This window comes from Montipora foliosa, chromosome 5, assembly GCF_036669935.1.
Source record: "Montipora foliosa isolate CH-2021 chromosome 5, ASM3666993v2, whole genome shotgun sequence".
Classification (NCBI taxonomy): Eukaryota; Metazoa; Cnidaria; class Anthozoa; order Scleractinia; family Acroporidae; genus Montipora; species Montipora foliosa.
This window is the reverse complement of record NC_090873.1, coordinates 30,529,419-30,536,918: the sequence shown is the minus strand read 5'-3', so window position 1 is coordinate 30,536,918 and position 7,500 is coordinate 30,529,419. Positions and strand designations below refer to the sequence as shown.

Below are 7,500 nucleotides of genomic sequence, written 5' to 3'. Positions count from 1 at the left end.
CAGATCACGGTGATCTCGTCTGTAAGTAGTGCCATCAACAAAGATTTGATACGAACGATAGGGAAGCTTCTTTATGCAAATTCTAGTCGACCACATGCTTTTCTGAGGAAGACGCATGAACACTATATTACCAACAAATAAAATCCTGTCGGGGTTTTTCTCACTGTCGGGCTTGATGCGGACTATTTTTTTTCGTCCGTCACCACCAAATGAGAGCCTGGAAGAGTGTAGAATCTTCACAACGAGTGAATGAAAGTCTTGACGCTCGTCGAGCTGATTTTATTCGCTGATGATACTAATTTATTTATGTCCCATAAAGATCCTGTATACCTGGCAGCATCACTCAATTCCGAACTTAATAAATTATCCACTTGGTTTAAGGCAAACAAACTCTCCTTAAACCTGAAGAAAACAAACTTTATGTTATTTAAGCCTAGACAGAAAAGGTATCATTTTCCAATGCAAATATGCATAAATGACCAGAGAATCGAACAGGTTAAGGAAACGGTCTTCCTCGGTGTAGTCCTTGATGAATCTCTGTCTTGGAAACCGCACATTTCTCAAGTAGTTCGTAAAATCTCGAAATCAATAGGTGTCATTAATAGAGCAAGATTTTTTCTACCTAAACCCTGTCGAAAAACTCCTTATTATTGTTTAGTTTATCCTTATCTTCATTATTGTATTATTGTCTGGGGATCTACGTACAAAACCAATCTTCGCTGTCTTGTCTCTTTGCAAAAGGAGTCTCTTTGCAAAAGGAGCAAGGATGGCACAGTCGGTTAGTGCGCGGCCTTGGTGCAAGAGGTCCTGAGTTCGATTCCCGGATCTCGCATCCTTGTTTCGACTTCTTTCCTTTCCGTGTAGCTAAGTAGCTTTAAATACCCGTAAAACGGAGCACTGATGGAGAGGGGGGAGTAAAATGAGCGCACTGTCGACCTCAGGTTTGTCAGTTGAATTACTGTTACGAGTTATCGACGTTAAATATGGTTGCTTTACTTTACTTTACTTTACTTTAAAAGCGAGTTATCAGAATTATTTCTAAATCAACTTTCGATTCTCATTCAGACCCTGTTTTCAAAGAATTTGAACTACTAAAACTTTCCGATATTAGACAGCTAGAATTGGGTAAACTTACGTTTGCTCTTAACCATTCTCTTTTGCCTTCAAAGTTCAACAATCATTTTTCTTTAAACAAACAAGTCCATAGCTATGCCACTAGACATGCGAACGATTTTCACCTTCCTTCTTGTAGAACAAACTTTCGTAAATTTTCTGTCAGCTTCCAAGGACCTACTTATTATAACTCTATAGAAAATGATATTAAAGAATCTAATTCTCTCCACTTATTCAAAACGAAATTGAAAAAAAAATTATATATGAATTATTAGTTAAAAATCTTGTAGTAAATAGTTATATTTCTTCTCATGTCTGATATTATTTTCATTCTTGTTGTTACTTGTATCATACTTTATATTCTGTCAACTCAGTCTATGTAATTAGTTAATTTTTACTTACCTTCATTGTATTTTACTTTCGATCCAGGCCTTACCGTTAATGTTAACTTTATTTTTACTCTGAGGGAGCCCAATATCTATAAGCCTAATGGTTTCTTTTTGGGCTTCCTCGCCACTTTCATTTGCTTTTGTGTAACTGTTTTGTTTTATCGTTATTTGTATTTCGTGGTAAATCAAATAAAGCTTATGCTTATGCTATACAGTACTAAGGGTGAGTTTTGTTGGGAAAACGGATTTGTGATCTCTCTCGGGTCATATGAATTCTTAACCATCAAAGGTGTGTCCAAGAATTGATTTTCGATCTTAAAGAGGATTGGCGTTCATTTTGGTAAATCCAAATCCCGATTTTTGATTTGATGAATTCTTTGGATTCGCTGGGTTTGAAATACCGGTGAGTGAATCCAAATTCAGACTGCACGGATTTGCGATTTGCACGGTTCAATAGACCTAACGAAGCTTACGAAACGAGGACGACGACGGCTACGAGGACTTCATTTAAAAATACAAGATCGCCTTATTCATATCACTGCGAAGCTATTTCATGTAGTTTTGCGTTAAAAATTAGTAGAAACCGTCGAGGATTTAAACTGGTATGTGGGTGGGTTGGAAGCGTAGAGAGAGAACTGAAAATTCATCGTCATGTGCTAACGTCCTCCACAGAACCTCGAATTTTGTCATTTCACGTCGTCATTTAGGAGATGACGGCAAAGAAATGAACTAAAACGTAAAACGCACGTGCAGAGCGTGCAGAGCCATTGTTTTTGCTCACTAAACCTATTGTTTTCTATCGTCGTCGTTGCGTTGGCGTCGTCGTTTCGTAAGCTCCCTCTAATCGGCAACTCAAGTATTTCCATATCATTTAAATACGAATGATACATTCAATACACAAAGAATCTTAATCCCGGGAGATTTGACTTGAGCACAGTTAGCCGTTTAGGGGTGCGGTTTTTTCGGAAAATCCAAAAATGGATTTTGCGTTATTTTTGGCGAAATCCAAAAACGAATCATGAATCCAAAGTATCTATGTTGTGGTTTAACTTTGTTCTTGGTTTGAAATTTATCTTAACCGGTTCATTTTATTTTAACCTGGTTTTATTTTTATCAACTGTCTAAAAAAGGATTTTTCTGTTTTGGGGGGTGTAATTTAAATAAAGAGGGGGCTTGGTTTTTTAGGGGATCTAAAAAAGAACTAGACATCTCTTCATCTACCCCTCCCTGATCTTCTCCATTACCTCTCTCCTACCCCACCCTTCTTTCACAGTGGTGAGAGCACCCGCCTCCCACCAAGGTGGCCCGGGTTCGATTCCCAGACTCAGCGTCACATTTAGGTTGAGTTTGTTGGTTCTCTTCTCTGCTCCGAGAGCTTTTTCTCCGGGTACTCCGGTTTTCCCCTCTCCACAAACTGAAAACCAATATTTGATTTGATTTGAGTTAATTTCGTCAGAGTCCCCAATTAGTACGCGTGTGCTAAATCCATTGACATTTAAAGAAAGTTGTTATATATTATTATCATTTGCCATGACAACATAAATGGAGACCTGTGACAGAACGGGCCTGAATTTTTAACCATTGCATGCAATTTCAAAAAATGGCAGCAAGCTGGTTTGTTTATAGGAAGAATTCTACAAACAGGAGTAAAAAAATCCTTTCCCTCAGAAAAAGGCCAAAAAGGTGAATCTCAAAAATCTGGATTTAGATTTGTTCTGAAAAATCCACCTGGAATTTGGATATTCTGAAATCCTACACACTCGGTAAAGTTGTATTAAAGGTTGATATTTAATTTAACAACTAGGCGGTAACAACTAGGCGGTAACACCTGCTGATTTAGAAAAGCATTTATTTTACTTGCTCCCTCGACTACGATCGGTTATTCTAGCAAACTACACAAGTGAACCCGGGGTGTCCAGATCTGAAGGTAAGTGCTAAAACTACTAGGCCCCACCTTCTCCGCCCGGTATTTTGCTCATTTTTACAGCACGAAACAAAATCTGTTTAAAAATGATCTAAGCCTGAGAATCAGTGTGATTGCATATCTTATGCCGTTTGTTGTCAGTTGTGGCAAAGCTTTTGATGAAAAAAAAACCTTAAAACTGCGTTTACTAAAGAGAGGCAAAGTGATTAATCTTTGTTCTAAGAGCGAAAGTCCCTTTATAAACATAACCCTCTTACTGTTTCCTAGCTAAGTGTTGCATGTCTCCAGTGCGCATTCTCCGCTGTAATATCACTTCCTTAGATACAGTTTTCAAGTCATATGCTAGTCCGAGCGTTGCGGCTAACTCAATAAACCACTTGGATGCGTTTATTCGGAGACCCAATTCACTATTTGCATAGTCTTGAGGAAAGGTGTGATGGAAGTTGTGGTATCCCTCACCACTTGCTGCTAAGATAACAATAAAGTTCTGTTTCGGATTTATGGTCTTGTCATAAGGCTTGTACCCCCAAAGATGAGACAAGCTATTTATGGTCCAGGTACCATTGACGGTAATAACATAGCGGAATGCGAAACAAATTATGAATGCGTTGAACAGGTTCTCGTCCCAAAAGTACCACGGAACGAATACCGGAAATACCACATTGAAAAAGTTGCTGAGAAGATTGTAGTATCTGGAATTAACAAAATCTGTGTCATTGGTAAATAAATACAGATCACATACATTTTTTATGGCATGAAGGTGAAAGATATCGGAAGAGATACCTTTTGTGAGTTGTTCCTTTCGGAAATGTCTTAATCTGTGCGGATTGTACTATCCTCCCTCTATATACCATTTACAACATCCATCTATATAACAACTGCAACACTAAAATCCTAACATCTCAAACTTGAAGGAAGCTGGTTTGGTCAGCCGAAATATTGTTCATCAAACAAAACTTCATACCTTTCCAGTCCTCCCCGAACTACTCGTTCATTTGACTTCCTTTGCTGATTTTACAGTTTAGTTGGTTATCTAACTTTATCATTCCTCTGTTGTTACACTAGCGAGTGGACTGATTGAAGAGCGACTCTGGAAGTACCTTAAAAGAGGCTGTCAATAATAACGGTAGTAACAGCCAAAGAGGCCTTGCCAATCGGAAAACAATGAAAAACAAGGTGAGCATTTGGGACGATAAAAAGGGCAAAAAAAGCAAGGTGACACACGCCAACACCAACCCGTTGTGGCCAACGCATCACGCATGCGCACAACCATTTCACCCGGTCAATTAGCAGCATCAGCATGGTGTAGCTAACATACCAGGCGGGTGTTTTACTTGACACACCGGGCTGGTGTTAGCGCGAGTCCATTTGCTTTTTTTTGCTTTTTTCACCGATAAAAAGCAAGCGGCTAGTCTCAGGCATACCACGTAATAACTCTGATCAATGATTACCTTTTCTGGAACATGACGATTTTGTCCTCGTACAAATCGCTCAGATCAGATTGTTTTCCTTTCGTTATGACATCGGGGTGTTTTTTCATCAATAACCAACCAACATGTGAAAAGAAGAATCCTCTCTTAGCATTGTGCGGGTCTGCGTCGGTTTCAGAATACTTGTGATGAATGCGGTGATCCCTCGCCCATTCAAAGATGGAATTTTGTGCTGTCATGGAATTGAATAGCATTAATAACAATCTGAAAGGCCACGTGGCTTTGTACGACCGGTGCGACCAGAGTCTGTGGGATCAACAAGTGACTCCAAGACCTCCGAAAAAGTAGCAAAGCCAGATCCAGATCCAGGTTCGCGGCTTTGCCGAGGGCAGTAGATAAATCGCGTATAGCGCCATAAGATGCAACATCCCCATATAAGCAACGTTTGACTACACGATTTGTTGCTCGGGGCGTTTTCCTGCATCCTCGGAAGTTTTCTTTTCATATTGAATCGCTTCTGTCTCTGACATTTTTCTACAACGAAGAACAGAATTAAATAAGAATTGGAAAATCGTTTCATAGACATTTACAGTTCCACCACACTTCTTAAAATATGTTTACAATAATAACAATAATATTAATAGCATTTTATTATAAAACGTCGCGCATGAAGCGAATTGCGTCATTACATTACATAACAATAAACCTGGTAAAATAACAACTTGTCAACTTGATGGGAACTGGGCATTACATTTTAAAATTACTGTGAATTTACATATTTTGCAATTTTAAATTACTCTAAATTTACAGTCTTCAATTTCGATATGATAAATACTTTACTACAGATAATTAATAACTTTAGAAAATATCCTGCTAGAGACCATGAGCCTTAAAGCACACGTGCGGGAAGAAACGTTTCTTAAAGCGCTCTGTTTTACATTTCATCAGCGATGGTCCATCGTTAAAGCGTAAGGAGCGGCATTGCGCGCGCTCCGGAGTCGGTGGCATAAGATGGTGAAGGCGTGATCCGGGCTCCTTGATCATTTCAAAAGTTTTCGCACACAATAGGTCGTGTGCACAGAGTCGTGCAGCCGGATAGCATCCAAGCGTCTTCGTAGTGGGAGGCAGGATTAATGATGCGTAACGCACGTTTTTGCACTCTCTCCATTCTTTCTGAGAGTTAGACAGAGAGAGAGGAATGCCACACAGGGCAACAGTACTCCAGTACCGACCTAATTAGTGCAATGTGAACTCGAAGGAAATCGCGTGGAGGTGCGCCACTGCGCTTTAGCACCCGTAATATATGCAGTCGATTTGAGGCCATGCCTACCATTTCGTTGATTCGAGAATCACATTTTAGGTTTCTCTGAATAGTGACTCCAGGAACTTTGTGACCTTCGGCGGTTTCAAGTGCATTGCCATTCACAACTAGAGCTGGTGGAAAATGTTCAATATGGCGGCGAAAATGGACCGTCAGCTCCTTAAATTTCTTAGGACTGAGTTTCATGTTGTTTTTTGTCAGCCCATGATTTGAGTACGTCAAGCTCAGATTGAAGCGTTGAGGTCGCACGCGCCGGTACAACTTCTAAGATAGTCATGTCATCGACATACTTCTAGTACGAAGAACGCGGAGATGCCCATTTTAGATCGTTTATCATGATGTCGAACAATATGGGGCCGATTTTAGTCCCTTGAGGGACCCTAGCGTTGACAGGGAGCCATTGAAAGGTACTCTGACCGATCTTGACGCATTGCCTCCACTCTGTTAGAAAACTTTATATCCATGGAATTATAGAGCGACGTACGCCCAACTCTTTAAGCTTGGTGATCTCTATAGTATAGTTGATCCTGTCAGAGGCCTTGCTAAAATCTCAGAAACAAGCCCTTAGATAGCAGCCAGGATTCTCTAGCTCAGAGAGCCAATTGTGTATTAGATTGAGTTGGCAATAAGTGGTGGAAGATCCTTTGAGGCTACCAAATTGGCCAGCATCAATATACCCACCAAAATCCTCGACCATCCAGGTGATCACAAAGTCTTCCAGGACTTTTAATAGATAGAATAGGTGTTAGGGAAATTGGTCGGATACAATACTTCCGCAAGCGCTTTAGCTGCCCCGCGGTATAGCAAACTCTCCTTCCTTTCTCAGCCGCCTGGATAGTGGGACCAGGTAATGGATGGACATCACCTCAAACCAAGATACAAATGTCGAGGCCGAACTCCTGGTCTGCTGCTGGTAAAGCGATTGTTGTTTTGCCCATGCTTGTTCAACTGAACAACAGGATATTTCACGGGATGACAACGGTATTTAGCCCTCTGGCAGATGGTATTTTGGCCACAAAATGCGTAGATTAAATATTTATAATGGCCCTGATAGAGTTGGGTTTCGATAAAACATATTAGGAAGACAGCAAAAAATGGTAAGATTGGCCAGCTTATAAAAAGCGTGGCAAGCCGCCATAGGAGCCCAATAACACCTTGACGAGTCATCTAACGTCCATCAATCCAACAACGCTGATCACCTTACAGGAAGCTAATTGTATTTCAAAATAAATCATTTTCAGTGTCCGCTAAAGAGGAAGCGGTTTTTCAAGACCCGACTGAATATCGTCCAGTGCGTTTGCAACCGAAATATTTCTGGATCTG

At 40.3% G+C, this 7,500-nt stretch overlaps 1 pseudogene; it reads right to left on the bottom strand.

Moving 5' to 3' along the window:
• LOC138002588 (acyl-CoA desaturase-like) overlaps positions 1–5,385 on the bottom strand; it is a 5,412-nt pseudogene extending 27 nt beyond the window's left edge.
• Between the last annotated feature and the right edge of the window lie 2,115 nt (positions 5,386–7,500).